The sequence below is a fragment of the Phyllobates terribilis genome, unplaced genomic scaffold, assembly GCF_046119375.1.
Source record: "Phyllobates terribilis strain yellow unplaced genomic scaffold, ASM4611937v1 Scaffold_2__4_contigs__length_985480577, whole genome shotgun sequence".
NCBI classification, from domain to species: Eukaryota; Metazoa; Chordata; class Amphibia; order Anura; family Dendrobatidae; genus Phyllobates; species Phyllobates terribilis.
Genome location: NW_027362762.1, coordinates 969579536 through 969603506, shown reverse-complemented (window position 1 = coordinate 969603506; position 23971 = coordinate 969579536). Strand labels below are relative to the sequence as shown.

General features: G+C 47.1%; 1 protein-coding gene and 1 long non-coding RNA gene across 10 annotated transcripts in view; one reads left to right on the top strand and one right to left on the bottom strand.

Annotated features, from left to right (window-relative positions):
* Positions 1–23971, top strand: part of STXBP5L (syntaxin binding protein 5L) — a 604719-nt gene that overhangs the window by 165181 nt on the left and 415567 nt on the right. The gene's annotated exons all lie outside the window — the stretch shown is intronic.
* Positions 12757–16588, bottom strand: LOC141253119 (uncharacterized). The gene is made up of 3 exons (XR_012314233.1): positions 16485–16588; positions 14125–14237; positions 12757–13691 (listed from the first exon to the last, which is right to left on the bottom strand). It is a non-coding gene; the product is annotated as an uncharacterized lncRNA (long non-coding RNA).

Here is a 23971-nt window from a genome sequence, read left to right as displayed (position 1 = left end):
CCTGGCCCCTCGGCTCCCCCACCCCTGCTAGTCCCCTCTCCAGCAGAATCGGCCTCACGGCTTACTCCCACCGGGGTCTCGACTGCATTAGCAAAGGAGCGAGGACAACGGCTGAATGGGTGACCTAACTCACCACACAGGTGGCACCTAATCTCCACACAAGAGGCGGAAAGATGGCCGACACCCCCACACAACGCGCATTTCTGCACGGTGCAGTTTGCACTGAAGTGTGTGGGGTCGCCGCACCTGTGACAGAGCTTCGGTTGCCCCTGGTAGAAGACCAGGATACGATCCCTACCCAGGAAGGCAGACGATGGAATGTCTGCAACCGTACCACCTGAACTCTTAAGTTTTACCATAAACGTCCAGGCCCCTGACCAGATACCAAACTCGTCGCGGTTTTTCTTTGGCATCTCCACCACCTCTCCATACCGACCAAGCCACGTCATGATGTCATAGCAAGAAAGCGACTCGTTACGAGTCATCAAGGTCACTTTCTTGATCTGGTTTTGGCGAGACACTGCCTGAACGGCAAAGTCTCGCCAGCCGGGCTCATTTTTTGCCAACTCATAATTCGCCCAGAAGAGCTCAAGCCCCTCCGGCCGAACAAAGCTGACATCAAACTCAGGCGTGGAATAGGGATGTATCAAGGCCTAGATGTCAATCGCCTTGAAGCCCATCCTCAGCAGGAGCTCCACAACTTTAGACCTTGGCGGACATGCATCACTGCCCCTCCACCGAAGACGGACCACATTCCTACGCACACTGCCTGGCCCGGCTGTTGGGAGGGACCACACTTTATCTCCCCCTTTTTGCTCTCGGAAGGCCCCGAGGCCATGCCTCTCTATCCAGAAGGATAGATCAACCTCTCGACCCTCTACCATTAGTGATCTCTCCCCCTTCTTTAGAGCCTCCAGAAGACGCCGTTGCAACATGCCGTTTCCAAAGCCCGGAGACGAGGAGGATGCCCTATTTGCCCCGGAGGTGACACTGGCATAACTCTGGACAGGTGTTGCCACCCCCGGGGGGGCAACCGGACCAGTGACCACATCAGCCCCAACAGTATCACCATTACCCACCTCCATCTCACCCTCCACCAAACCAGCAACCACACCACTAGACAATGAATTATCCTCATTCACCTCCACCACCACATTCATTCCTGCTGGACCAGTAACAATGGTGGATGACCTTTTGACCTCCGCATCAGGCACAAGGGGCTCAGTCACCTCCATAGAGCTGGAGGCGACCTCACCCCCGGTCTTATGTGTGCCCTCCACATCATCGGTCGGTAATTTCCGCTGTTTGGCATTTGGTATAATGTGCCGCTGATCTCTAGCTGCAGTTAGGCGCCGCTGATCTTTAGCATCAGGATCTTCCGGACCAGCGGCGCCAACACAAAATAGCACTTTCATGGGAGGACCGGAACGCTCAGCCCCAACTGCCCCCTCACACTGCCGCCGCTTCTCAACTAAGTGATCAGCGGCAACAGCATTCAGAGGCGCCGAGGCTACCGGAGCTGCCCCCGACACCGGGCTGCTCCCCCCTCCCACTGAGGAGCGCACCACAGCATCGTGGCCTGATGGAACGCCCGCCGCCGGGCCGCCCTCACTGTCCAGCCTCTCGGCTGATGCACCTCCTGCTGCGTCCCCGCTACTACAAGCAGAGACGGAGCTCTGCGCCTCACTACCGCGCTCTGTAATCTCCCCGCGCCTTTGCACCGGATCCACAGCAGAACCCGGGCTGGGCTGGGCAACGGGGCTTATACAGCGAGCTGAGCCTGCCGCCGACTCAGGTGGTACAGGGAGGGGGGCATATACGTATCTTACCGCTTCCTGCAGCTTTGGCTTGGTCTTCTTTGCCTTTTTGTGGCCCCCAGGTGCCTCTTCTGGTAGATCGTCACCAAGATGGAAGTTTTGGAGGCACACTGGGGACTCCAGGAGCTTAATCTCCGCCATTAGCGCCCCTCCCTGGCCGCTGCTGTCACTGTCCTCCCCAGAGCCGGCAGAACTGCGACCGGATGTCACTGTCGCCTGTCCTGCAGGGAGCTCGCTGCACGTGGCCTGTGGGTGACTTTGCAGGCTGCCAGGTGGGGCTTGCTGCTGGTCATCATCACTCTCATCATCCACCTGGCTCTCAGGCTGCAGCCCTATCTGCCTTTGCTCTCTGGTATCAGCCATTTCTCTGTAGCGGTCTTCATTTATAAGTTTTTCTTTGAAAGGACCACTTTGCTCCCTGATGGTGGCTTTCCTAAGTTCCAGGCGTTGAATTTCACTGCTCAGTCTTTTTACCTCGGCTTGGAGTTTTGCCTTCCTTGGTTTGGAAGCCCCCGCAGCTTTTGCGCTTGTGCAGCGCAGCTCCTCCCGGAGCCTCCTGATGAGCTTACTGGCATCTTCATACTCACGGAGGCGGATCATGACCCGGGAGGCATAGGTGGACACAGACTCCCGGGGTCCCTGCAGCGCCCATTCCCCCTCAGGGAGGTCGGCCTCACCTCCGTGAGCACTCAGCTTTCCTCCGGAAGGAGCGCCATCTTGCACGCCGCTGTCAGGCTTTTCCTCCATGCTGGAAGCCTTGCGGCTTCTGGCGGTCTCCACAATCCCGGGGGGAGTAGGAGCCACATTGCTGCGACTCCTGGTGCAGCGTCTCACCCCCGAGTCCTCTGATGTGCAGGCCGGTTGCTGGTTTCTTCTGCCCCCCGCCGGCCTGGTTCGGGAAGCAGAAGCCTGGGACTTGGCTCCATCACTCATCCCAGAAACCCGCTCCCTCCCTGGGAAAGAGAGAAAGCAGGTCCCCAGGTGGAGAGGTGTTGGTTTCTCAGAGATCAGGAGCTCACAGCAGGATCTGCAGCCACCACACCCGCAATCACCACACTGACTAGCAGCTGATCAGAGCTGCACCCAGTATGCTGCTGGTGCAGTCACTGTGTACATACATTACATTACTGATCCTGAGTTACCTCCTGTATTATACTCCAGAGCTGCACTCACTATTCTGCTGGTGCAGTCACTGTGTACATACATTACATTACTGATCCTGAGTTACATCCTGTATTATACTCCAGAGCTGCACACACTATTCTGCTGGTGCAGTCACTGTGTACATACATTACTGATCCTGAGTTACCTCCTGTATTATACTCCAGAGCTGCACTCACTATTCTGCTGGTGCAGTCACTGTGTACATACATTACATTACTGATCCTGAGTTACCTCCTGTATTATACTCCAGAGCTGCACTCACTATTCTGCTGGTGGAGTCACTGTGTACATACATTACATTACTGATCCTGAGTTACATCCTGTATAATACCCCAGAGCTGCACTCACTATTCTGCTGGTGCAGTCACTGTGTACATACATTACATTACTGATCCTGAGTTACCTCCTGTATTATACTCCAGAGCTGCACTCACTATTCTGCTGGTGCCGTCACTGTGTACATACATTACATTACTGATCCTGAGTTACCTCCTGTATTATACTCCAGAGCTGCACTCACTATTCTGCTGGTGCAGTCACTGTGTACATACATTACATTACTGATCCTGAGTTACATCCTGTATTATACTCCAGAGCTGCACTCACTATTCTGCTGGTGCAGTCACTGTGTACATACATTACATTACTGATCCTGAGTTACCTCCTGTATTATACTCCAGAGCTGCACTCACTATTCTGCTGGTGCAGTCACTGTGTACATACATTACATTACTGATCCTGAGTTACATCCTGTATTATACTCCAGAGCTGCACTCACTATTCTGCTGGTGCAGTCACTGTGCACATACATTACATTACTGATCCTGAGGTACATCCTGTATTATACTCCAGAGCTGCACTCACTATTCTGCTGGTGGAGTCACTGTGTACATACATTACATTACTGATCCTGAGTTACATCCTGTATTATACTCCACAGCTGCACTCACTTTTCTGCAGGTGCAGTGACTGTGTACATACATTACATTACTGATCCTGAGTTACATCCTGTATTATACCCCAGAGCTGCACTCACTATTCTGCTGGTGCAGTCACTGTGCACATACATTACATTACTGATCCTGAGGTACATCCTGTATTATACTCCAGAGCTGCACTCACTATTCTGCTGGTGGAGTCACTGTGTACATACATTACATTACTGATCCTGAGTTACATCCTGTATTATACTCCAGAGCTGCACTCACTATTCTGCTGGTGCAGTCACTGTGTACATACATTACATTACTGATCCTGAGTTACCTCCTGTATTATACTCCAGAGCTGCACTCACTATTCTGCTGGTGCAGTCACTGTGTACATACATTACATTACTGATCCTGAGTTACATCCTGTATTATACTCCAGAGCTGCACTCACTATTCTGCTGGTGCAGTCACTGTGCACATACATTACATTACTGATCCTGAGGTACATCCTGTATTATACTCCAGAGCTGCACTCACTATTCTGCTGGTGGAGTCACTGTGTACATACATTACATTACTGATCCTGAGTTACATCCTGTATTATACTCCAGAGCTGCACTCACTTTTCTGCAGGTGCAGTGACTGTGTACATACATTACATTACTGATCCTGAGTTACATCCTGTATTATACCCCAGAGCTGCACTCACTATTCTGCTGGTGCAGTCACTGTGCACATACATTACATTACTGATCCTGAGGTACATCCTGTATTATACTCCAGAGCTGCACTCACTATTCTGCTGGTGGAGTCACTGTGTACATACATTACATTACTGATCCTGAGTTACATCCTGTATTATACTCCAGAGCTGCACTCACTATTCTGCTGGTGGAGTCACTGTGTACATACATTACATTACTGATCCTGAGTTACATCCTGTATTATACTCCAGAGCTGCACTCACTATTCTGCTGGTGCAGTCACTGTGCACATACATTACATTACTGATCCTGAGGTACATCCTGTATTATACTCCAGAGCTGCACTCACTTTTCTGCAGGTGCAGTGACTGTGTACATACATTACATTACTGATCCTGAGTTACCTCCTGTATTATACTCCAGAGCTGCACTCACTATTCTGCTGGTGCCGTCACTGTGTACATACATTACATTACTGATCCTGAGTTACCTCCTGTATTATACTCCAGAGCTGCACTCACTATTCTGCTGGTGCAGTCACTGTGTACATACATTACATTACTGATCCTGAGTTACATCCTGTATTATACTCCAGAGCTGCACTCACTATTCTGCTGGTGCAGTCACTGTGTACATACATTACATTACTGATCCTGAGTTACCTCCTGTATTATACTCCAGAGCTGCACTCACTATTCTGCTGGTGCAGTCACTGTGTACATACATTACATTACTGATCCTGAGTTACATCCTGTATTATACTCCAGAGCTGCACTCACTATTCTGCTGGTGCAGTCACTGTGTACATACATTACATTACTGATCCTGAGTTACTTCCTGTATTATACTCCAGAGCTGCACTCACTATTCTGCTGGTGCCGTCACTGTGTACATACATTACATTACTGATCCTGAGTTACCTCCTGTATTATACTCCAGAGCTGCACTCACTATTCTGCTGGTGCAGTCACTGTGTACATACATTACATTACTGATCCTGAGGTACATCCTGTATTATACTCCAGAGCTGCACTCACTATTCTGCTGGTGGAGTCACTGTGTACATACATTACATTACTGATCCTGAGTTACATCCTGTTTTATACTCCAGAGCTGCACTCACTTTTCTGCAGGTGCAGTGACTGTGTACATACATTACATTACTGATCCTGAGTTACATCCTGTATTATACCCCAGAGCTGCACTCACTATTCTGCTGGTGCAGTCACTGTGTACATACATTACATTACTGATCCTGAGTTACATCCTGTATTATACTCCAGAGCGGCACTCACTATTCTGCTGGTGCAGTCACTGTGTACATACATTACAATACTGATCCTGAGTTACCTCCTGTATTATACTCCAGAGCTGCACTCACTATTCTGCTGGTGTCGTCACTGTGTACATACATTACATTACTGATCCTGAGTTACCTCCTGTATTATGCTCCAGAGCTGCACTCACTATTCTGCTGGTGCAGTCACTGTGTAGATACATTACATTACTGATCCTGAGTTACCTCCTGTATTATACTCCAGAGCTGCACTCACTATTCTGCTGGTGCAGTCACTGTGTACATACATTACAATACTGATCCTGAGTTACCTCCTGTATTATACTCCAGAGCTGCACTCACTATTCTGCTGGTGCAGTCACTGTGTACATACATTACATTACTGATCCTGAGTTACCTCCTGTATTATACCCCAGAGCTGCACTCACTATTCTGCTGGTGCAGTCACTGTGTAGATACATTACATTACTGATCCTGAGTTACATCCTGTATTATACTCCAGAGCTGCACTCACTATTCTGCTGGTGCAGTCACTGTGCACATACATTACTGATCCTGAGTTACATCCTGTATTATACTCCAGAGCTGCACTCACTATTCTGCTTGTGCAGTCACTGTGTACATACATTACATTACTGATCCTGAGTTACCTCCTGTATTATACTCCAGAGCTGCACTCACTATTCTGCTGGTGCAGTCACTGTGTACATACATTACATTACTGATCCTGAGTTACATCCTGTATTATACTCCAGAGCTGCGCTCACTATTCTGCTGGTGCCGTCACTGTGTACATACATTACATTACTGATCCTGAGTTACATCCTGTATTATACTCCAGAGCTGCACTCACTATTCTGCTTGTGCAGTCACTGTGTACATACATTACATTACTGATCCTGAGTTACATCCTGTATTATACTCCAGAGCTGCACTCACTATTCTGCTGGTGCAGTCACTGTGTACATACATTACATTACTGATCCTGAGTTACCTCCTGCATTATACCCCAGAGCTGCGCTCACTATTCTGCTGGTGCCGTCACTGTGTACATACATTACATTACTGACCCTGAGTTACATCCTGTATTATACTCCAGAGCTGCACTCACTATTCTGCTGGTGGAGTCACTGTGTACATACATTACATTACTGATCCTGAGTTACATCCTGTATTATACTCCAGAGCTGCACTCACTATTCTGCTGGTGCAGTCACTGTGTACATACATTACATTACTGATCCTGAGTTACCTCCTGTATTACACTCCAGAGCTGCACTCACTATTCTGCTGGTGCAGTCACTGTGTACATACATTACATTACTGATCCTGAGTTACCCCCTGTATTATACTCCAGAGCAGCACTCACTATTCTGCTGGTGCAGTCACTGTGTACATACATTACATTACTGATCCTGAGTTACCTCCTGTATTATACTCCAGAGCTGCACTCACTATTCTGCTGGTGCAGTCACTGTGTACATACATTACATTACTGATCCTGAGTTACCTCCTGTATTATACTCCAGAGCTGCACTCACTATTCTGCTGGTGCAGTCACTGTGTACATACATTACATTACTGATCCTGAGTTACATCCTGTATTATACTCCAGAGCAGCACTCACTATTCTGCTGATCTCGTGTCTTGGGAATGAGAGCTAGCATCAATGCTTTGTTTGTGAATTCCCTTTTAGTCAGCAGCTTCTTCCTGCACGTTATCGTAGAGTACTTGTCCTTTCCGGTGACTTTTCAGCATAAGTTGTCGTGTGTACATGAGGAATATTTCTTCCCACTATATGACTTGTATCCTGCTTTCTTCTCCACAAGTTTTACAGATTTTCTGTCTCTGTAGCATGTATTCACAAGAAACCGCAGCTACGATATTATACAGCAGTACTGATCAGTGAAGCTGTGAATCCAGCACCGGGGTGAGATTATTATTATTACAGCGCCATTAATTACATGGCGCTTTACATGTTTAAAAGGGGTATACAGTGGTGGCCAAAAGTATTGGCACCCCTGCAATTCTGTCAGATAATACTCAGTTTCTTCCTGAAAATGATTGCAATCACAAATTCTTTGGTATTATTCTCTTCATTTAATTTGTCTTCAATGAAAAAACACATATCCAATTTGGCTTTAGGACAATTCTTTTTAATTCCACACCAAACCTAAAAAAGGGGGGTGGACAAAAGTATTGGCACCCTTTGAAAAATCCTGTGATGCTTCTCTAATTGGTGTAATTAACAGCACCTGTAACTTACCTGTGGCACCTAACAGGTGTTGGCAATAACTAAATCACACTTGCAGCCAGTTAACATGGATTAAAGTTGACTCAACCTCTGTCCTGTGTCCTTGTGTGACCACATTGAGCATGGAGGAAAGAAAGAAGACCAAAGAACTGTCTGAGGACTTGAGAAACCAAATTGTGAGGAAGCATGAGCAATCTCAAGGCTACAAGTCCATCTCCAAAGACCTGAATGTTCCTGTGTCTTCCATGCACAGTGTCATCAAGAAGTGTAAAGCCCATGGCACTGTGGCTAACCTCCCTAGATGTGGACGGAAAAGAAAAATTGACCAGAGATTTCAACGCAAGATTGTGCGGATGGTGGATAAAGAACCTCGACTAATATCCAAACAAGTTCAAGCTGCCCTGCAGTCCGAGGGTACAACAGTGTCAAACCGTACTATCCGTCGGCGTCGGAATGAAAAGGGACTGTATGGTAGGATACCCAGGAAGACCCCACTTCTTACCCCGAGACATAAAAAAGCCAGGCTAGAGTTTGCCAAAACTCACCTGAGAAAGCCTAAAAAGTTTTGGAAGAATGTTCTCTGGTCAGATGAGACAAAAGTAGATGGGAAAAAGCATCAACATAGAGTGTACAGGAAAAAAAAGAGGCATTCAAAGAAAAGAACACGGTCCCTACAGTCAAACATGGCGGAGGTTCCCTGATGTTTTGGGGTTGCTTTGCTGCCTCTGGCACTGGACTGCTTGACCGTGTGCATGGCATTATGAAGTCTGAAGACTACCAACAAATTTTGCAGCATAATGTAGGGCCCAGTGTGAGAAAGCTGGGTCTCCCTCAGAGGTCATGGGTCTTCCAGCAGGACAATGACCCAAAACACACTTCCAAAAGCACTATAAAATGGTTTGAGAGAAAGCACTGGAGACTTCTAAGGTGGCCAGCAATGAGTCCAGACCTGAATCCCATAGAACACCTGTGGAGAGATCTCAAAATGGCAGTTTGGAGAAGGCGCCCTTCAAATATCAGGGACCGGGAGCAGTTTGCCAAAGAAGAATGGTCTACAATTCCAGCAGAGCATTGTAAGAAACTCATTGATGGTTACCGGAAGCGGTTGTTCGCAGTTATTTTGGCTAAAGGTTGTGCAACCAAGTATTAGGCTGAGGGTGCCAATACTTTTGTCCGGGCCTTTTTTGGAGTTTTGTGTGAAATGATCAATGATTTGATTTTTGCTTCATTCTCTTTTGTGTTTTTTCCTTGCAAGCAAATTAAATGAAGAGAATAAGACCAAAGAATTTGTGATTGCAATCATTTTCAGGAAGAAACTGAGTATTATCTGACAGAATTGCAGGGGTGCCAATACTTTTGGCCACCACTGTACATAGCAAACAACAAGTACAATAATTTGAACAAAAACGAGTCAGCGACCGGTACAGGAGGAGATAATCCTTTTTTAGAAAGCTGCACTATGACAGACATTATATAGTAGAATTGAGCAGTGTAGCTATGAATCCAACACTGAGTGGAATTAAAACACTTACTGCAAAGCAGCGGTATCGAGGGCATTATACAGCAATACTGAACAACACCTCTGCGGATCCAATACTGGGATTAGATAAAACGCTAACTAGAGTGAGATAAAAAAAAACTTACTAGAAAGTTGAAGCACTGAGCAGTATAACTGTGAATCCAACACTGGGATGAGATAAATCATTTACCGGAAGGAAACTGCAGCAACAGGACATGGTACAGCAGCATTGAGCTGTGTAGCTGTCACGCAAGGTGTGGGAAAGACTAAGGGAAGACACAAAGGGAAGGGAGCCCAGACTCTATGGAAAGGGGGGAGTGGAGACCTCCTTGGCTGATCCGATATCACCCGGTCTTCCCTACCATCCGTATATTGGTTCTTCACGAATTGTCGCACAGGAACCTATCCCTGTATTTCCCTAGAGCTTGGCCCTGATAAGGAAGGAGGGGGATGAGCACTAGTCGATCCCCACTAACAACTAAAGACAACAAGGTAGGCAGACACGGGGGAAAGATAACTTAGCTTGAGCTGACTTCAGAGAGATAACACACACGTCCTCTTAGCACCAGAGAGGAAGTAAACAGACTGTACTCGCTCTAAGCTTTCATAAGGAAACATGTGAATATCAACGGCACCGCCCTGCAGCAAAGTGAAACTACTTATACACCCAGGCCAGGGTGTCAATTAGAAGGATGGAGGTAGCCACTGGGTCCTAGAGTGAAGCTGCTAAGAAGGTGTCTGTAATGCCAAACAAAGAGATCTACTGCAACCAACTGCAGGGTGACTGTCTGTCACATCTGACACACCCATGACAGTAGCTGTGAATACAGAATTGGGGTGAAATGAAAAAAAAAACAAAAACACCTACTGGAAAGCAGCAACACTGAGCAGTATAGCTGTGAATCCATCACTGAGATGACTTAAAACACTTAGGCTATGTGCACACTGTACATTTTTGGTGCATTTTCGCGACATTTTTTCTGCATGGAAATGGGCCAAAAACTCTAGGTAATCCGTGTGCCAACTAATGCAATGACAATCCTGAAGTGCTGTGCACATGATCAGTAATTTTATGGTCAGGATTGTCATTGCGTTTAAATGTGCAGCATGTCAATTTTTTGTGCGTTTTAGCCAGGGCTGTGGGGTCTGAGTCGTGGATTTGGAGTAAATTTTGGTGGAATCGGTATAAAATGGACCGACTCCGACTCTTAAAATATATAATAAATTGGGTACAGTAGTTCAATGCAGTTTGTGGTGAATATTTTTTCATAAGAATTTGGGAAAGTTATGAAATGTCCTATAAATGTCTGTCCTATTCCTGATCTCAGGGTCTGGACTTTTAGCTGAGATGAATCTGTGCTGCAGTTTATGTACATGATAAGTAGTGAAGCTCCTCCTCTACAGATAAGGGGAAGAAAACCACACACACACAGGGAAGAAATGCCTGCACTCATCTCAGAACTGCTGGAGTGAACAGGAAAGCAGGATTAAGAACAGAAAAGAACAGGTTCTTGCTATTATAACTGATAATGCTTCAAACATGATAAGATTGTATTCCAATAAATATATTTTATCTGAATAGCTTGATTATTGTATCATAATAATAATAATTAAAAGCCTGATGTTGCCATTTTACTACAGTAAATTTATCACTTAAACTTAAACATGAGCCATGTATGAGGGAGTCGGAGGTGGAGTCGGAGAGCTCCGGTGACCTCAGTTACAGCATCGGTGCTGCATGATAATTTTCTCATATAGTACTGTTGCAGTAAGTGAGGTCACCGGAGCTTATCAGCTGATCATCAGGTGATTGACCTCCGTCACGGCAGCACAGTGCAATACACTGCTGGGAGCGATTACACTCCTGTCAGTGTATACAGTGCTGTCTTCTACAGCAGTCACACCAGTGATTTCTGGTGTGACTGCTGTAGAAGTGACCCAGATCGTCGTGGGACACTGGATTATGTCATAATGGCGGACAGGTGAGGGATATGGTTGTTTTTTATTTTTGGTTTCTTACAGGGGACAATGGCTTTAGTGGAATGGGCGTTAGGTGAGTATATGGTGTTTTTTATTTTTAAGTAAATGATTAAAACCATATGGAATTTTATTTAAAATAAAAGACTTTATTCTGGCCATGTCTTTATTTCAAAAACTTTACTACAGGGTTAGTAATGGGGGTGTCTTATAGACGCCTCCATTACTAACCTGGGCTTCATGTCAGCTGCCAATACAAGACTAAAGCTGCACATAGGTGAAACTTGCAATAGTGCGCAATTCACACTCATGTAGCACCGTGCCTAGCCAGCAACCTATTACATGCCCCTACTATTCGATTAGGCGGGATGCCCGGCACTCTATCTGTGCATAACATAGGTGAAACCCCCTAATTTACAAGGTCACCATTGATGGGCCTGGCTCCAAAAAGCATCCATTGCTGCACAAAAATACATTAAAAAAACGCACCAAAATCGCGGCATAACGTGTGTTTTTGCTGCCAAGAGATGCAGAAAGCTTGCAGAAATTTCTGCAGTCAAATACCGAATGTGCGCACATAGTCTTAGGGTGCGTGCCCACAATCAGGTGCTGCTGCGGGATTGAAGCTACGTGTCTATGCAGCGTCAAACCCGCAGCGTCCAGGTGTTACAGCACAGTGTATGATATTTCTAGAAATCCCATGTCCACTACACATCTCTGTGCACCTGCGGACCACCCGGGGACACGGACATGCGGTGCGTCTTTCAGACCCGCAGCATAACAATTTCTCTTCCGGATCCACTAGTGGACTTTCACCGTAGACTAACATCTAGGAGGAAAGTCCACATGTGGAAAAAAATAAATTGCGGCCGCTCATTTGCATAAAATGAGGGCGGAAGAGGTGTGGCTGTTCAGTAGCGTCGGGGCCGCATCGGCTCCTGACCGTGGGCACATACCCTAACTGGAAAGCAGCAGTAACATGGAGGACATTATAAAGTTGCACTGACCAGTGTAGCAGTGAATCCAGCTGTTGGGTGAGATAAAACACCTACTAAAAGTAGCAGTCTGTATTGTTCTGCCGCTCACTCTGCTCCGTAGACATAAGCTCCTGTAATCTGATCTCTCAGTGATCCTGCAGTCCGTCTTGTCTTGACCATGACAGATTTTAGCATTATATGAGTTCTGTAAGAGGAGAGAGTGGAAGGGCTCATAAGTGGAGAAAGAAGCAGATTTATCCTGTAAAATGGATTACAAAGTGTCTTATCTTCACTTGTACTTGTATTGTTTTGCTATGTTGCTTTCATAGATGTTCTTCCTAATCTCCGAAAACCCCTTTAATCCACACACAATTGTTTTTCCATTAGAAGTAGAAAGTAAAATGTAACAAGGTGAAAAAAGCCGATTTGGAAATGTAAGGAGCACGTTCGGCTTCTTCTTTCAGGAAGTTGTTCCACTTTTAAGTGTTATTGTAACCTGCCTGCTCTGGATCGTTCCCTCTTTTTGTGACGCGAGGAGCTGTTCTCAGCCTCTTCAGGATGATTTGGTTTTGGATGGAGCGACAGCACAGAGGTATCGGAGGCAATATGCACTTGAATGTTCCCGCGTCCTGCGCTGTAATTATGACAGCAGGGGGAGGCAGGTGAAGTGGCGGGAGCGATCAGTCCGGGCTCTGACGACCACCTTCTCGAGGAGCCGCCGGTGACTGGAACTTGCAGAACAGACGTCAGAGCGAAACGCGCCACTCTTGTCAGGAAGCCGAGCGCCTCCATCACGTATCAGATGCTGAAGTACATGGCAGCCGGTGCCTGGACTCGATGAGGACCCGGCGGATACAACATGACAGCAGGAAATGGAATCAGCGAGTCTCCTGGGGGCGAAACGAGAGGTTTCATCCTGCTCATTCTGCTGTCTCAGGGGGCCGACGCGGACTGGAGAGCGAAACATCACGAGACAAAGAGAAAACTTCAGTAAAGAGGATCTGTTTGCTTTCCTGGCTGCCTGTTTTGCTAATTATTCCATTATTGTATTACCTGTAAGAGGAAACATATTTTTTAGGACTGTGTAATGTGCGGTTCCCCTGTTACTCCTCCTGGAAATGTGTGACTAAACTGGGGTGAGGCCTGACATCCAGAGCTGCCAGGATCAGATTTTATAGGAACATATCCCTTTTAAAAGGAGTATGGTAACACCCAGTAATTACAATGAGAAACATGTCAGGAGAGCGGCCGGTCCTCGTTACCTTCCAAGTGCCAATTATTCTTCAGAATAGGAGTCTGGGTGCAGTGGGGGGCGCTCACGCCCTGGTGGGCAATCCTGGGCGCCCGACGGACTCAGCCAGCAGCTGCCAGATCCTCCGCCCATAGCAGCACATTCAGCCTTGTTACAGTGCTGTCAATGGCCCATCATCACCTTTATTCATTGCATAATTATGTGAAAGAGTAAAACTGTGAACCCCTCACATACCTGGTGACAGCACCCCCATAACGGCCGCGGTAGAACAATCTGATCTTTTCTTACTGGTACTATGAATGCCATAACAAAAGAGAAGGATCGCTGCCATATTTATTCATTCACCTCTGAAAAATGGAATAAAAAGTCATTGTAGAAATCACATCCACCCTACAATGGGAACAATGTGTTTTTTTGTGCAAAAGTAACAAAACAAATTTGCATATAATTTGCCATAATTGCATCAATCTTCAGAATTCTCCCCCCAAAAAGAGATAATAGAATGTTCATAACATATTATATGTACCCCACGATGGGGCCATTAAAAAGTACAGAACTGTGCAAAAGATATCGCCAGATGTAGAGAAAAATGCCTCAAAAGTAAAAGGATTAATGAAGGACACTGATACTGATGAAGGAGAAAAAGGGCGGTCACCAGATACTGATGATGGAGGAAAGGGGCGGTCACCAGATACTGATGATGGAGGAAAGGGACGGTCACCAGATACTGATGATGGAGGAAAGGGACGGTCACCAGATACTGATGATGGAGAAAAAGGGCGGTCACCAGATACTGATGATGAAGAAAAAGGGCGGTCACCAGATACTGATGATGGAGGAAAGGGACGGTCACCAGATACTGATGATGGAGGAAAGGGGCGGTCACCAGATACTGATGATGGAGGAAAGGGACGGTCACCAGATACTGATGATGGAGGAAAGGGACGGTCACCAGATACTGATGATGGAGGAAAGGGACGGTCACCAGATACTGATGATGGAGAAAAAGGGCGGTCACCAGATACTGATGATGGAGGAAAGGGGCGGTCACCAGATACTGATGATGGAGGAAAGGGACGGTCACCAGATACTGATGATGGAGGAAAGGGGCGGTCACCAGATACTGATGATGGAGGAGGGGGCTGTCACCAGATACTGATGATGGAGAAAAAGGGCGGTCACCAGATACTGATGATGGAGGAAAGGGACGGTCACCAGATACTGATGATGGAGGAAAGGGACGGTCACCAGATACTGATGATGGAGGAAAGGGGCGGTCACCAGATACTGATGATGGAGGAAAGGGACGGTCACCAGATACTGATGATGGAGGAAAGGGACGGTCACCAGATACTGATGATGGAGGAAAGGGACGGTCACCAGATACTGATGATGGAGGAAAGGGACGGTCACCAGATACTGATGATGGAGGAAAGGGACGGTCACCAGATGCTGATGATGGAGGAAAGGGACGGTCACCAGATACTGATGATGGAGGAAAGGGGCGGTCACCAGATACTGATGATGGAGGAGGGGGCTGTCACCAGATACTGATGATGGAGAAAAAGGGCGGTCACCAGATACTGATGATGGAGGAAAGGGACGGTCACCAGATACTGATGATGGAGGAAAGGGACGGTCACCAGATACTGATGATGGAGGAAAGGGACGGTAACCAGATACTGATGATGGAGGAAAGGGGCGGTCACCAGATACTGATGATGGAGAAAAAGGGCGGTCACCAGATACTGATGATGGAGGAAAGGGGCGGTCACCAGATACTGATGATGGAGGAAAGGGACGGTCACCAGATACTGATGATGGAGGAAAGGGGCGGTCACCAGATACTGATGATGGAGGAAAGGGGCGGTCACCAGATACTGATGATGGAGGAAAGGGACGGTCACCAGATACTGATGATGGAAGAAAGGGACGGTCACCAGATACTGATGATGGAGGAAAGGGACGGTCACCAGATACTGATGATGGAGGAAAGGGGCGGTCACCAGATACTGATGATGGAGGAAAGGGGCGGTCACCAGATACTGATGATGGAGGAAAGGGGCGGTCACCAGATACTGATGATGGAGGAAAGGGACGGTCACCAGATACTGATGATGGAAGAAAGGGACGGTCACCAGATACTGATGATGGAGGAAAGGGACGGTCACCAGATACTGATGATGGAAGAAAGGGGCGGTCACCAGATACTGATGATGGAGGAAAGGGACGGTCACCAGATACTGATGATGGAGGAAAGGGGCGGTCACCAGATACTGATGATGGAGGAAAGGGGCGGTCACCAGATACTGATGATGGAAGAAAGGGACGGTCACCAGATACTGATGATGGAGGAAAGGGACGGTCACCAGATACTGATGATGGAGGAAAGGAACGGTCACCAGATACTGATGATGGAGGAAAGGGGCGGTCACCAGATACTGATAATGGAGGTGACGGGCGGTCACCAGATAGTGAAGAGATTTACATTTCTCTTTTCTTCGTTCACTTTGCATCTTGGTGATTGACAGTAATAGACTATTAACCCTTCCATGTATGAAGCTTCTGACTCTGCAGCACTTTTCCATTTGTACCTGAAACTTGTACAACTGGTTCTGTAAGAAACGAGCACATGGACGGAGATATGGCACAGCCGTGACTCTAGGAGCGCAGGAATAAAAGATGCGTCTTCAGGGAACAACTTGGCTGTGTCCTGAAGGGGTTAAAGAGCGAGAATAATCATTAGGCCGGGGTCAGACAACCGGTGAAATTATCGACCTTTTCTGCGCTCATCTGCGTCGCTGTACAGCAAAGACTTAAAGGGCTTTTCCAATTTTATGTAATCAGCTTAGTCTGTATAATCAAAACTTCTGTGACTTTTTAAAAGGCGACACTGACCCGCCACCTATATGACCTAGTTGCAAAATTGGCACTGAAGCCCCCCAGTCAGCTAAGTGAGGGGTAATGATAATAATAATTTTTATTTTTATAGCGCCAACATATTCCGCAGCACTTTACAAATTTTAAGGGGGACTTATACAGACAATACAGAATAAGCACATCTCATATCGAAAGGAGTGAGGTCTCTGCTCGCGAGCTTACAGTCTATGAGGAAATGGGGGAGACACAGAAGGTAAAGTGCACATATTTGTATAATACAGCCTTAATATACTAAATAGGATAAATAATACATGGACTGGTTGCCAGCCAGTATGTGTGCAGTCCTGACCGCGGCTATTATGTACATGGTTGGTATGAACCTGAAAGTGAAGAAGATTTTAATATGGGGGAAAACTGGGACGGACAACTGGGATGGACAGATAGTGTGTGGAGGCGATACGCCAGTCTAAAGAAATGGGTTTTTAGGGTCCTCTTGAAACTGTGGGTATTGTGAATTAATCGAACTGTCCTGGGTAGTGCATTCCAAAGAATTGGCGCAGCACGTGAGAAATCTTGGAGACGGGAGTGGGAAGTTCTGATTATGGAGGATGTTAGTTTTAAGTCACTGGCAGAACGGAGGGCACGTGTAGGGTGGTAGACTGAGACAAGGGAGGAGATGTAGGGGGGTACTGAAGCATGGAGCGCTTTGTGGGTAAGCATGATAAGTTTAAATTGAACTCTATATTGGATGGGTAACCAATGCAATGACTGGCACAGGGAAGAGGCATCGGTGTAGCGGTTGGCGAGGAATATGATCCTGGCTGCTGCATTAAGGACGGATTGGAGAGGGGAGAGTTTAGTAAGAGGGAGACCGATAAGTAGAGAGTTGCAATAGTCCAGACGAGAATGAATAAGAGCGACAGTAAGAGTTTTTGCCGAGTCAAAGTGAGAAAAGTTCTGATTCTTGAGATGTTTTTGAGGTGTAGATGACATGAACTAGCGAGTGATCTGATGTGAGGAGTGAAGGAAAGATCTGAATCAAAAATGACCCCAAGACAGCGGGCTTGTTGCTGGGGAGTAATGGTTGAGCCACAAACGGAAATGGCAATATCGGGCACAGGTAGGTTAGTGGAGGGAGGAAAGACGCGGAGTTCAGTTTTGGACAGATTCAGTTTTAGGCAGAGGGAGGACATGATGTTAGACACAGTGGAAAGACAATCACTGGTCTTTTGTAGTAATGCCGGGGTGATGTCCGGAGCAGAGGTGTATAATTGGGTGTCATCAGCATAGAGATGGTACTGAAAACCGAATCTACTGATTGTTTGTCCAATGGGAGCGGTGTATAAGGAGAAAAGAAGGGGGCCTAGGACTGATCCTTGAGGAACCCCGACAGTAAGGGGAAGGAGAGAGGAGGAGGAGCCGGCAAAAGACACAGAGAAGGAGCGGTCAGAGAGGTAGGAGGAGAACCAGGAGAGAACAGTGTCCTTGAGGCCAATAGTGCGGAGCATAGTGAGGAGGAGCCGGTGATCCACAGTGTCGAATGCTGCAGAGAGATCCAGGAGATCAGGGAGCAGTGACCATTAGATTTAGCTGTTAGTAGATCATTAGAGACTTTAGTGAGGGCAGTTTCAGTAGAATGTAAAGAGCGGAAACCAGATTGTAGAGGGTCAAGAAGAGAGTTGTCTGAGAGATAGCGGATTAGATGGGAATGGACCAGGCGTTCCAGGAGTTTAGAGATAAAGGGAAGATTGGAAACAGGTCTGTAGTTGGCCGTGCAATTCTGGTCAAGGGATGGTTTTTTACGTAATGGATGTAAGCTGGCATGTTTAAAAGAAGAGGGAAAGATACCAGATGAGAGGGAGAGGTTGAAAATTTTAGTTAGGTGAGTGGTGACAGCTGGAGAAAGGGACTGAAGGAGATGTGAGGGAATAGGGTCACTGTTGCAGGTGGTAGGGCGAGAAGATGCAAGGAGCCTGATCACTTTATCTTCCGTGACTGGTTCGAAGTCAGAAAGTGAGCAAGATACAATGTGGCGGGGAGAGCATGCATAACGTTTGGGGATTGGGAGAAAATTTCCTGTCAGATATGGTCAATTTTTTCTTTGAAATAATTGGCCAGATCGTCAGCTCTGAGGTCGGTGATCGGGGCCTGTGCTGTTTGATTGAGGAGAGAATGAAACGTGTCAAAGAGGCATTTAGGATTATTGGAAAGTGACATGATGAGGTTGTTAAAGTAGGTTTGTTTGGAGAGGTGAAGAGCAGAGTTATATGTTTTCAGCATAAATTTATAATGGAGGAAATCTTCGGCCAGATTAGATGTTCTCCACAGCCTTTCAGCGCACCTGGAACACCTCTGGAGAAGACGTGTTTGAGGTGTGCGCCAGGGTTGTCGCTATCTATGCCAAATTGTGTTACGGGTCCGGGTGGAGGAACGTCTGTGCTACGGTGCAAGGAGGGACCCAGAGGGGCGTAACTAAGTATCAACCCGGACCAACCCTGGTCGTACGGCAGCTAACGACTCCGTGACCAGGGAGGGACCGAGCCGAGGACCAGGTGCTACTCTGGGGACGACTTTGTAAGGGAGCAGGTGACTCCCACGGTACAGATGGCAGGGACTGACCGGAATAGCAGGTAGGCACAGCAGGCAGGCTGGCGAGCAGAAGCCTCCAGGTAGGCTATCAGGTGGTCACGGCAAGTGACGGCAGGAGTCTCTAGGTGGTCACGGCAAGTGACGGCAGGAGTCTCTAGGTGGCCTGGCACGTGGTCACGGCAAGTGACGGCAGGAGTCTAGGTGGTCACGGCAAGTGAAGGCAGGAGACTCCGGGAAGGCACGGCAGGTAACAAGCAGGTAACAGGCAGGTCACAGGCAAGTGCTCCCAGGTGAGCGGGCTGGCTGGCACGGCAGATAACAGGCAGGTAACAGGCTGGCGGGCAAGACTGGTAGTCAGGCTAGCAGCGGGACCTGAGGGCTGAAGCAGAGGTCAGAAACACTGTGCAACAACTTTTGCTCGGGCACCTCCATTTTGGAGGAGGTGCCTTATATATGGGAGGACCCTCGGCTATTGGCTGGGACTCCTTAGGACGGCGCGCGCGGCCCCTTTAAGAGGGAGGGAGCGCGCGCCCTAAGCACAGTGCCCGGGGAGCTGCGCGCGCCGGCAGCAGGAAGAGGAGCGCTGGTGAACGCAGAGCAGGGAGCGCGGGGAGCGAGGAGGTGAGTGGGACGGCGTCTCTGCCTGGCAGGGGGCAGAGACGCCGATGCTACAAATTGTTCTTTGTGTAGGAGGTGCGGCTTCATCCAGGGCGCATAGCATTATTTTGTTATAATGCTTCAATGCAGAGTCGGGACATGAGAGGGAGGAGATTGGGGCCAATGATGATTGCAACTTTTTCATAAATTTCTGGGTGTTAATGGCGCGTATATTTCTATAAGTGTGGAAAGTGGGGTGTCTTGAGTAGAGTCACAGTTCTTGACAGAGAATGAAAGAAGATTATGGTCAGAGAGTGGAAGGGGAGAGTTAGTAAAGTCATGTACTGAGCAAAGCCGGGAGAAGATCAGGTCCAATGTGTTCCTGTCCTCATGTGTAGGAGAATTAGCAAGCTGTGAAAGGCCGAAGGAGGAGGTTAGTGATAAAAGGTGAGCGGCAGATGGGGAAAGAGGATCGCCAATTGGGATGTTAAAATCTCCCATGATTATCGTGGGGATGTTGCAGGATAGAAAATTTGGAAGCCAGGAAGCAAAGTGATCCAGGAACTGACGGGAGGGACCTGGAGGGCGACAGACAAACGCCACTCGCAGGGAGAGGGGCCGGTAAAGTCTGACTGTGTGGGTTTCAAAAGAAGATAAGGAAGGGTACTGGGGGATAACCAGAAAAGTACATTTTGTTGAAAGAAGCAGACCAACCCCTGCACCTGATCTGTTGTCAGGTCGCGGAGTATGAGAGAAATGTAGGCCACCATAGGAGAGCGCTGCAGCGGCGGTGGTGTCCGACTGCTGGATCCAGGTTTCAGTGAGAGCCAGAAGGTTGAGGGAATTAGAGAGGAAAAAGTCATGGATGTAGGAGAGTTTATTACATGCTGAGCGCGCATTCCAAAGGGCACAGTTGAATCAGACTGAAGATATGCAGGGAATATTAATGAGATTAGCAGGGTTACTGAATTTAACAGGGAAAGAGTTAATGTTATTACTGGAGGGTCCTGGATTAGGAGAAATGTCACCTGCGACTAAGAGAAGGAAGATACAGAGAGTGAGCAGATGGTTAAGTGATTTGTGAGAGCGTTTCCTGTGTTGTATGGTGGGAATGAATGGATCTGTGTGGTATAACATTGTGAAGAGAGCATGACAGCTGTACATAGGAGAAGAGAGGAGTGAGGGGTTAATATGGATGAAGTGTGCAGAATTTGTAGGAGAACAGTGAATGTGGATGATTGTAGCAGCCAGAATATAAATGGCACAGATACAAATGGTGAATACTGTTTGCAAAACAGATGACCTGGAAGCAAGTTTGTTTAATTGTCTTACCTGGCTCCTGCCCAACTGCCATATCTAACTGCCGAGACACTTTGATAAACTATGGCACTTCGATAAAGTTTACATAAATGCTATATGCATAAATGCCCCCGCATAAGTGCTGCCCCTTGACTATGTCTCAATATATAAGGACGTATCTGCTTAGATCTACACAGATTTAACTCATTAGCAATCAATCAACTAGCTTAAGACAACAGGAGACCATAAAACTGCAGAAAAAAAACAGACTGGCAACTCGGCATGGATCATAAACTGTTAAAGTAAGTGTGATGACCTTAAAGTATCATGGATTAAACAACGTAGATTAATGATATATATATATATATATATATATATATATATATATATATATACACACCATTGATTAGCTGCAGAGCATTGCAAGTAATATGGAGATACAATGTAGATTTCAGAAGAGACAGCACCTAGCAGAGGAGTGAGATATATACACCATTGATTAGCTACAGAGCATTGCAAGTAGCATGGAGATACAATGTAGATTTCAGAAGAGATAGCCATAGCACCTGACACAGCGCCATCCATAGGCATTCTGCTGGCTCTGGTATTGCCGGTCAGTCCGCTTAGCCCTATGTGTGGGCCACAGCTGAATCTTGAGTCTGCTATTTGATGAGGGTCTTAAGGCGAAGACCACCAGTCATACAGTGGAAAAGAAGCCGAGCAGAGCCTGGAGCTGATGAGCGGCCAGGAGCGAGGCAGCCTGTCCATGCTCTCGTGTGGCAGTCATCATCAGAGGAGAAAGTACATCATCACATGTGGCACATGGTGGGATCTGTAGTCGTCACAAGCCATGATGCCGCATGTTCTGCTCCGGTTGTGGACTGTTGCTGGATCCACAGGGTCTGGGCCGATGCTCAGCTGTTGCCTGAGCCCCAGGTTCGCTGCTTTTGGCCTCTTGTTTTTATGTGCTGCACCGTTCCGCATAATGAGGTCATCGGCACGTTACCATTACCTCCTGTCTCTCCACTTTGATTTGCTGGCCAAATGCCCAGATCTTACTGTGACAGCAAGTAAATGCTCCATCCCCTGTACAGACCGCAGGGTGCTGGAGTCAGGCAGGTGACAGACAGCGACCAGGGGCCCCCTATATACTGTATACACAGAACAGGGTCCCGAGGACAGTCACCTCTGTGGCCCAGAGCCAGTCACTCAGCTGTACACAGTGTTTATATTCCTACAATCATACCGGCGCAGCTCAGGAAAACTCCGAGCCCCCGCAGGCAGCACAGTGCTGGCACGAAGCATTGCCTTCCCCAGTCTAATACAGAGGGGGCAAAGCAAACAAATGGCGGACCCTCATGACATAGAGGTAATAGGGGGATGTGACCCAGCACCAGGGGGTCAAAGCCAAAGAGGAAAAAGCACACCTGTAAATATGATACTAACTATATCATTCATACAGGCAGCAAGGTAAGGTTTATACAGAGCGAAAATAACACTTTACATACATTACTGATCCTGAGTTACCTCCTGTATTATCCTCCAGAGCTGCACTCACTATTCTGCTGGTGCAGTCACTGTGTACATACATTACATTACTGATCCTGAGTTACATCCTGTATTATACTCCAGAGCTGCACTCACTATTCTGCGGGTGCAGTCACTGTGTACATACATTACATTACTGATCCTGAGTTACCTCCTGTATTATACTCCAGAGCTGCACTCACTATTCTTCTGGTGGAGTCACTGTGCACATACATTAAATTACTGATCCGGAGTTACATCCTGTATTATACCCCAGAGCTGCACTCACTATTCTGCTGGTGTAGTCACTGTGTACATACATTACATTACTGATCCTGAGTTACATCCTGTATTATACTGCAGAGCTGCACTCACTATTCTGCTGGTGCAGTCACTGTGTACATACATTACATTACTGATCCTGAGTTACATCCTGTATTATCCTCCAGAGCTGCACTCACTATTCTGCTGGTGCAGTCACTGTGTACATACATTACATTACTGATCCTGAGTTACCTCCTGTATTATACCCCAGAGCTGCACTCACTATTCTGCTGGTGCAGTCACTGTGTACATACATTACATTACTGATCCTGAGTTACATCCTGTATTATACTGCAGAGCTGCACTCACTATTCTGCTGGTGCAGTCACTGTGTACATACATTACATTACTGATCCTGAGTTACATCCTGTATTATACTCCAGAGCTGCACTCACTATTCTGCTGGTGGAGTCACTGTGTACATACATTACATTATAGATCCTGAGTTACCTCCTATATTATACTCCAGAGCTGCACTCACTATTCTGCTGGTGCAGTCACTGTGTACATACATTACATTACTGATCCTGAGTTACACCCTGTATTATACTCCAGAGCTGCACTCACTATTCTGCTGGTGGAGTCGCTGTGTACATACATTACTGATCCTGAGTTACCTCCTGTATTATACTCCAGAGCTGCGCTCACTATTCTGCTGGTGCAGTCACTGTGTACATACATTACATTGCTGATCCTGAGTTACATCCTGTATTATACTCCAGAGCTGCACTCACTATTCTGCTGGTGCAGTCACTGTGTACATACATTACATTACTGATCCTGAGTTACCTCCTGTATTATACTCCAGAGCTGCGCTCACTATTCTGCTGGTGCAGTCACTGTGTACATACATTACATTACTGAT